This window comes from Choloepus didactylus, chromosome 2, assembly GCF_015220235.1.
Source record: "Choloepus didactylus isolate mChoDid1 chromosome 2, mChoDid1.pri, whole genome shotgun sequence".
NCBI lineage: Eukaryota > Metazoa > Chordata > Mammalia > Pilosa > Megalonychidae > Choloepus > Choloepus didactylus.
Genome location: NC_051308.1, coordinates 224,050,860 through 224,059,900, shown reverse-complemented (window position 1 = coordinate 224,059,900; position 9,041 = coordinate 224,050,860). Strand labels below are relative to the sequence as shown.

At 43.4% G+C, this 9,041-nt stretch overlaps 1 protein-coding gene across 1 annotated transcript in view; it reads right to left on the bottom strand.

The window, feature by feature from the left end:
• Positions 1–602: 602 nt before the first annotated feature.
• Positions 603–9,041, bottom strand: part of PAFAH2 (platelet activating factor acetylhydrolase 2) — a 59,911-nt gene continuing 51,472 nt past the window's right edge. Inside the window, exon 14 of the transcript XR_005215460.1 lies at positions 603–7,445. The gene's annotated coding sequence lies outside the window, so the exon portion shown is untranslated. The remainder of the gene's footprint in view (positions 7,446–9,041) is intronic.

The following is a 9,041-nucleotide window of genomic DNA, read 5'->3' as shown; positions in this document are numbered from 1 at the left end:
ATTTTCTATTGTTTCCTCTAACTGATCTTTTCCAAATAATAAAAATGTGTGCAAAAACAAGCATGGTGATTGGGAGTATTCCAGTTTGCTAATGCTGCTGTTATACAAAATACCAGAAATGGACTGGCTTTTATAAAAGGGATTTATTAGGTCACAAATTTACAGTTCAATGGCCATAAAAGTGTCCAAACTAAGGCATCAACAAGAGGATACCTTCACTGAAGAATGGCCAATAGTGTCTGGAATACCTCTGTCAGCTGGGAAGGCACATGGCTGACATCTGCTGGTTCTTTGCTCCAGGATTGTATTTCAAAATGGCTTTCTCCAAAATGTCTCTGGGCTTGTCTCTCTTAGTTTCTTCAGCAATTGTGCAGCTAAGTGTTGGGGTCCTCTTTTAGCTTCTCCAGAGCCAACTCTGGACTAGCATCTCCAAACATCTCCAAGCATCTCAAAGCATCAGCAAGCATTTCTCCAAAAGTCTCTCTCAGCTGCACTCAGCTTCTTCTGTCTGTGAACTCTCTTATAGGACTCTAGTGATTTAATTAAGGCCTCAGCCTGAATGAGTGGGGTCCATATCGCCATGGAAATAATCAAAGTCTTGACCCACAGTTGACTGAATCACATCTCCATGGAAAAACTCATCAAAGATTAATGTCTGCCCTCACAAGATTGCATAAAAGAACATGGCTTTTGGGGGACACAATATATCCAAACCAGCACAGGGAGGTAGCACCACTCACCCTCTGCTGGACTCCTGGGGCTTTGAATAGGTAAATCGACCCTTCCTCCCACATGGGGCTAGGAGAATGATTCTCATTTTAGATCTAGCTATTTCTTTAATAGACTCTTGTGGACCTAAAAATTGGGAGAAATTGCTAGTTTCTTTTAATTTATTAAATTTCTGGGCCATTTCATAGCCCATTCTTCCATGGCCTGGCACGGGAGCATGTTCCCAGTCACTGAGAACACTTTCAAGCAGTTGGCATTTATCAGCAAGCTTAGCAATTCAAGTGAGAACAGTGGTTGCAGCTGTCACAGGAAGTTGCAAGGAAGGCTGCTGAAATCACAGGCATTCCAAGGCAGGCTGAAAGTATACACTGAGTAGAAGTCAATCAGTGATGCCTGGGGTGTAAGGCATGGGGGTGGAGAGGGAGGATGCTGTGCAAGAGAAAAGCAATTGCATCATTGCAGCTCAGGGTTGATTTATAGACCCTAGGGGACTTATTGCTAGGTAGACAACAAGACCTCTTTCAACTAAGCCCTGGATCAATAAGTAAGCATGCAGTCTACCACAGTGCTTGGGCGGGCCCCACCACTCTTCATTGGATTACTACAGCAGCCTCCCAATTGGCCTTCAGTCTGACCCCCTCCCTCTGATCCATTCCCAACATGGGGACATGCCAACTCTAATCCCTGGGGGACCAGGAGAGGAAGCGGTACTGGTGGGGCTTGTAGCAGCCTGCAGAGTGCAGGCCTCAGTCTAAAAGCAGGGAGGAGAGCATCCACTCAGCTTTAGCTGGTGGCTGTCCTGCAGCTGGAGAAGCAGGAATTTGGAATTCCTTGTGAAATTTCCTGACTTGAAAATATTGGTATCTAGTTAAATACAAATAAACTTTTTTGACTACCTGTGCTGGGCCCTGAGAGTACAGGAATGAAGATGGCAATTCCCTGAGCTTCCAGGAGCTCACAGTAAATTGGCAGCCAGCTCAGAGTGTGGAGGGAGCATAGGGGAACAACCCCTAACCTAGGCAGGGGAGGCAGATCACGGAAGGCCTCCCAGAGGAAGGGGCAGGCAGAGGAATGGGGAGAGTATGCCAGGTAGAGGACAGCTCAGATTATGCCTGGAAGAGATAGAGCCTTGCACAGTAGGTGAGCTGCAAGTAGTTTGCCCTGGCTGGAGCTCACGGATTTCAGGTTGAGGAGTGGGAAGACAATGGAGACTGGAGAGGTGGGCTGGGGCACGCCACAAAGGGCCTCTTAAGCCCTTCAAGGTGGGGTTAGGACTTTATCTAGAATCCCAGAGTGCAGGCTCTTTGAGCTGAGAGACTTTCCAGAACACACACTCTTGAGCCCTTTTCCTGCATTTTAAGAAACTAAAACTAAAACAAAAAAGCACAACGAAGAAAACACTTATTCATATTTCCCATCATCTGGAATTAACTATTGTTGACATTTTGATATATTTGCTTTCAGTGTTTTCTTTATTAACAGTTTAAAATTCCTTAAGGAATATATGAATGCATTGTCATTATTTAAAGAAAAAATTAGACTATTCTACAAAGAGAGCTAGATTTCCCTTTCACATGCCTTCAATATCCAGACTCCCTGTCCTTCTTTCCAGAGATAGCCACTCTTATGAGTTAGGAGTGTATCTTTCAGTCCTTTCTTGTCTTAAAAATGCTTTTACATCTGCTTGAATGACAATCATAGAAAATTCACAGTTCTGTTTTATGTGTTGCAAAAATTGTACTATGTTGTTTGTATTATTCTGCAACTTTATGTTTGTACTGATGTATTTTGAGCTCTATCCATGTCCTGAATATGTAGATCTGTGATGTAGTGACCTATTGGTATATAGACCATATTCTGTGTTTATATTCCTTGGTGCTGGCCATTAGGCAGTTCCCAATGGTGTATTAGGTATGGTCCTGCAATGGATATCCTCCTTGCTTACATGTGCAAGTATTTCTCCAGGGTAGAAACCAGAAATGGAATTATCAGGACACAGGGTATGAATATTTTCAGGTTTACTCGAAATGGACAACCTATTTTCCCACACCCTCACTAATACTTGACACAGCCGGATTTTATTCCTTCCCTGCATTCCTAGAGATGAGAAGGCTGGTGGCTGCAACTGCTTGCTCACTGTCTTAGAGCCATTGGTTAGGGACAGGGCCAAGACTAGACCCCAGACCACAGGTTCCCATGCATAATCTTTTCACACACCATACTGTCTTCAGAGAAGAAAGACCAAGGAAAAATCGAGTGTAGAGAGGCGTGGGTGGGGTGGAGAGGGAGAAAATGGCTAAAATACAACACTGGAGTGGAAATTAACTCCAAATCCTCCCTGAAAATGGCTTCCCTACGCTCCACAGGTCTGCTCTCCCACCCCGGGCACTTTCTACCTGCAGCTTCCCAGCTACACCCAGGATTGCGATTGGCTCCCTTCCCCCGCCAAGACGCGAGTGGGAACAGAAATGGCTGTTATAGTCGCTGCTTTTTCAGTGCAGCAGCACCGTTCTGGGAGGAGAGGCCACGCCCACTGGATCCGTGGAGGTGCGGAGGGACCCACAGGTGGCCACCCTGAATCCCGACAGGTACCCACGCGAGCAGCTGCGGCACATCCCTGCCACCTGCAGACCTGGGAGAGGCGGCCCTGAAGCGGGCGCCCGAGTTGGTTGGAAGGGGGCAGAGCTGCAGTGAACCGCACTAATTAGATTTCACAAGTTTTGGAAGGAGCCAGTGCACCTGGGACCTCCATGCCAAGAGCAGTCTGACGGCTCACCCAGCTGGGGCGGCTCTGAAATATTCAGCTACCGGGAGGATAGTGCAGCCACAGCTTGCTTTTAGATTTGAGTAAGAAACGGAAAGCTGGGCCAGCTCTTCGCACTGCCCAGCCGGATTAGGCTGTAGGAAGCTGCAGGACAGGACTCTGGACCTGCCAAGAACCTCCTTGGAAGATGAAGGCTAAGCCCTCCTTGGCTCCTTCAAGGTGAATCTGATACAGGTCCCGGACCTGAGCCCCTCTTAAAGGGCGGGTCCTGGTCTTCCTACCTACTAGTGGCCAGATTTCAGTTTTCCTCTTCAAAGCAGGAAAGACCAGCAGCGGGAGAATTTGAGGGAAAGAACAAAGCAGCAGGCTCCGCCCAGCCTACTTTTCAGAGCCTGGAATACTCCCTTCTGACAGTTGGGATAACTTGGAGGATGGGCATTTTTTCCTTAACAAGCATCTCTTCTCAGCTGCCATCTTTTGTGTCCTTGCTACTTGTGAAGCACTTCATTAAGTGAATTCTCTCATTTCCTTCCTTTCAGGAGCTCTAAGAAATTTGCCAAGGTCACATATATGTCGTGGTAAAACTGGGATTAGGAAGAGCTCCCAGATTCTATGATTTTAATAAATTTATTTGTTCACTTTTGCTAATCTTTCACAGATTCTTAAAAAAAGAGAGAGAGAATAAACACTCCAAACATCACCATAGTATTTTTTTCAATTGTCAGATTAGGCAAATCAGTAGGAGGTGTAAACAGGCACTGCCTAATTACTGGTAAAAATGGAAACAAGTCATACTTTGCTGGAAAGCAGTTTGGCCATTTGTATCAAGAGTTTAAATAACTGTCCATACCTACTAATGAGGAAATGGGTACCCTGTATGGATAGTAATTTAGCAATAGCTACCAACATATAAAATGCATACTCCCTAAGAACCAGCAGTTCCAATTAAAGGCATCATCCTACGGACGATGAACTAATAGATGTACAAAATGGGATATATATAAGGAAATTCATTACCGTACTGTTCAAATAGCAAAAGTTGGAAAACCTAAAAATCTATCAACAGAATTGATCATCACATTAATTTAAATAAACTCTATCCAATATTTTTAGAAAATGAGGCATCTCTATATTTTATATATGGAATGATCATCAAGAAATATTAAGTGAAAAGAGAAAAGTGCAAAAAGTATTCTCATGTGCTATTTTTATATGAAAAAAGGAAGTTTTTTATCCCCCACTACCACCCCAAAGAAAGATATACAAAACAAAACAAAACAACAACAACAACAAAAAAAAGCACAGGAGGAAAACCATGGCTAACGGACCAAGTAGGAGAAAGGCACACTTTTCATTGTGTTACCTTTAGTAACTTTGGAATTTTGTACCATGTGTACATATTAGCAATCCAAAATTAAACTTAAAAAATAGATTTACTAAAATCTCTATCTCTAGGCCCAGTAATTCTCCTTTTGGGAAACTACCTTAAGGAAAATATCAAACTTCAGACAAAGATTTAGGCAAAAAGATAGTCACTGAGGTATTATTTATCATTGTGAAAAAATGTAGACAACGTAAAAGTCCAACATCAGAGGAATAGCTAAGAAAATGATAGAAAATGATACCTATCATGAAACCATAAAAAGGATGCTTATAAAAATATTTTAGTGTCATAAGAAAATGCTTATAATATTAAGTAAAAAGAAAAATCAGGATGGAAAATTCTCTATACTGCATGATCTGAGCATTGTCATGATAACAGGCATAAAAATGCTGGAAGGAAATATACCAAAGAGTAAATGTTCATGGTCCCTGGGGTGGGGCCTTGAATGATTTCTTCCCCTTTTTAGTTTTCTATACTTTTCAAGTTCACTGCAAAAGGCATCTATGACATTGATAATTAGAAAATATAAAGTATTTAGGAGAAATAAGAAAAAATAAAGATGTACAAACACATTAACTCAGTAATTCTACTTCTAGAAATTAATGCTACATAAATCTATGTACAAGGCTCAAGCATTATTTGTAATAACAAAACATTGTAAACAATGTAAGTGTCTATAGGAGGGGACTGTTTAAAAAAGTTATAGTACATCCATAACGTAGAATGTTAAGCAGCACTTATAGAGACTGGGTAGATCTACTAACATGGAAAAATCCACTGAGTAACTTACTAGTGAAGGAGGAAAGCAGCCTGCAGAATAATATGGATATTATGATTGCATTTATCTTAAATAAAGAAAAGCTGAAAATATATATTTGTGTTTGTACATAAATGTATGGAGGACATTAAACTGTTAACACTAAATATCTTCGGAACGGGAATAGACTAAAAGGAGACTTTTGCTTTTGTTTTTATGTTTTTTATAAGAATGTATTTTTGTATCATTTGTATAATTAAAAAGTAATAATAATACAGGGAAAAAATATAAGGCTAGCAAAAGATCTAAAAAGATACCCAACAAAATTATCAGTAGTTTCCACTGGGGGTGAGGGATGGGGCTTGAGATGATGGGTAATTTTCTCAATTTACTTCCTACACATTAGTACTGATGTTTTTCTTTAATGCACACTCATGAATTACCTTCATAATTAAAGCACAGAAACATAAACAACCCCAGTGGCCTCTGCTGTTTTCCATTTCTCTCTTGTCCCTTCACACTAGGCCTCTGTTCTCTTATATAAGGACTTTGCGCACATCCAAAGCCCAGGAACTCGAAGCCCTAAATAACACCAGCCTCGTTTCTCCTTTTACCAAAGAGCAGGAACCCGAAATGCTGAGACACAACCTTCCGACAGCTCTGCTGGGAAAGCAGACCCAGGCGACCTGAATTCTAGGCCCCTCCTCTCCCACCTTCAATTTCCAGAGATAACTCATAGGATGGGGGCGAGCCAGGGTAGGGACAGGGCTTGGAGGACAGCCAGCCAGGCAGCACGGTTGCTGAAGCCACAAATTAATGATATCAGTGTGGCATCAAATGAGGGAACAATAAACCCCACCATTTGCCAGAGTTCCCTCTGGGCTCAGCCTCAAGGTCCTTTCCTAGACAATGGCTAATCGCCACCCACAAGACCAGGTTTTCCAGAGAGACAGCTTTGGCCTCCAGTGGCCAGCTCTCTGGGATTCACCTCTGATGACTTATCCCTTCCAAGGAGGTAGCTTGGGAACCCTCCCCAGGTCCCAAGAGCTCGGTGCTGGAAAATCTGTGTGCTCCAAAAGCTGGGCTAGAGGCACAGGAGACAACTGTGTTGTAGCGGGGAGGGTACTGGCCTAGAAGCAGGAAACAGGTCAGGCTCCAGCTCTGCCACCATCTCGTTGTGTGATGGTGGCAACTCACAAGGCCCTGTGGTTGTAGGGGTGGGGCAGACTGGGGCCTCCATATTTGGGGGAGAAGGGGTGGTGTCAGGCCCCCTCCCCCACCACGGCTGTCTCAGAATCCTAGATGTCGGAGAAGCTGACGTTCTCTCTTCCCGTGCAGCTGCTGCCTGTCTGTCTCCATGGTAACCAGGCCAAAAGACTAATTTGCAAGGGTCCAGGCTCTGGAGCTTACCTTGTAGCTGGGTTTTCAACTTGTCTTTCTGGAAGCTAGGCCATTCCCACTCCCAGGAGCTCCTGAGCGTCCCCTGGTCATTGCATGGGAGGGGCACTGGGCCAGCCAGAAAAAAAGCACTCCCCTTAGCCTTCATAAACCTTGTCCACCTGGGGAGGGGGAAGAAAAACAGCTCCCATACCCATTGCCTTGTAATCACTGATAATTTGTGTTTCAAATACCCCTGTTCCTCCGCCTTGCTGCTGTAGGCTGCTAGTAGGGATTTGCAAGAGCAGATGGCTTAAGGACAGGTCACATGCAAAAAGGTCACTACTCTTACCCTTTTCCATTCCCTCAGGCTCCTCTCTGCTGTCTGCTGGTCTCCGACAGGGTCCAAAAGTCCTGCTGCGACCTGTCCGGATCTAACAAGACCGAAAACATAAAAAGCCTCTGATGATCACCTTTTTCGGAAGGACACTGAGGGATGGGCAGGCACTTGGAGCTGTTCAGATTTCTCCCTTGGACATAGTCTAATTTGCCTAACCATATTGGCTTCCCCTGGGGCCATTTTAACTCAGACAGCTGTCTGTTTTTATTTGTGCTCTGATATCTGCTTGTAAACTTCCTAGAGGACAGGGATTATATGGCCTGCCTATTTCCAGGACATGGCTCACGGCCTTATACGTGGTAAGTGAGTTCCTGGACACCTTAATAGTCTAGAAGCACCTTATGTATCAACCAAAAAATCTGACTGGAGTCAGGACACCTGGCTCTTAGCCTAGCCCAGCAACCAACTTGCTGTACAACTTTGAGCAAGTCTATTGCCCTTTCTAGTTCTTACTGTCCCATAAATTGGTCCAAATATTAGACTTTGATCTCTAAAGGTCCCTTCTCAGCATCAACTCCCTTTGTTTAAGGGTAAAATCCATAATGTTCTATATAAAAGAACTGGGTCAAGGCCAGGGTAATCAAAGAAGAAAAAAAAATCATGAAATGGCAATCTTGGACTCTAACTGAAAAGGGTTCAGAGAATAGATAATCCAGTAGATGGCAGACTAAATTTCATCAAAGAGGAAAACAGTTGGTGGTTCTTCAAAAAGTTAAACCTAAAATCACCATATGACCTAGCAATGCCATTTCTAGGTATATACTCAAAGGAATTGAAATCAGGGACTTGGAAAGATATTTGTACACAAATGTTTAAAGCGGCATTATGCACGATAGCCAAAAGGCAGAAGCAACCTAAATGTCCTTTCAGCAGATAAATGGATAAACAAAATGTGCCATATACACACAGTGGAATATTACTCAGCCTTAAAAATGAATGAAGTCTGATACCTGCCACTACATGGACGAACCTTGAAGGCATCATGTTGAGTGAAAGAAGTCAGACACAAAGGGACAGATATTGTATGATTCCACTTATTTGAAATAGCATATGCAAACACATAGAGACAGAAAGTAGAGTACAGGTTACCAGGGGTGGGTGGGGTATGGGGTGTTAATGCAAAATGGGTTATGTATAATTGGGATGATAGCAAAGTTCTGGTAATGGATGGTGGTGAAGGTAGCACAACATTGTGAATGTGATTAATCCCACTAAATGGTATGCTTGGGAGTGGAAGAAGTGCGAAAATTTACACTATATATTTTTCCACAATTAAAAAAAAAGAGCAAAAAAAATTCCATATAAGAGATGAGTTCTGGAAAGCTAAGTACCTTCCCACTCCCGCCCCTTCTGAGGAAGGGGGTCCTAAGAAGTGTTCTCTGCATAAGGTTGTACAGCGGGTTGTGATCCTGCTACTAAAACCAATACTACTTGTACCCATGAAAGGATGGCCTGGTATATGGTGGTTCCAATGGAGGCCAACTCCTACCCATGGAGGCTTGGCTGGAAACCCTGGCTGATGGGACAACTCATGCAGGTTGCTGGCAAACCAATTCAACTGGATCTGATCACAGAGAGGGTGGATCCCTAGAGCTCAGGTTGTAGCCTGAAAAACACTGCAATAACTTGG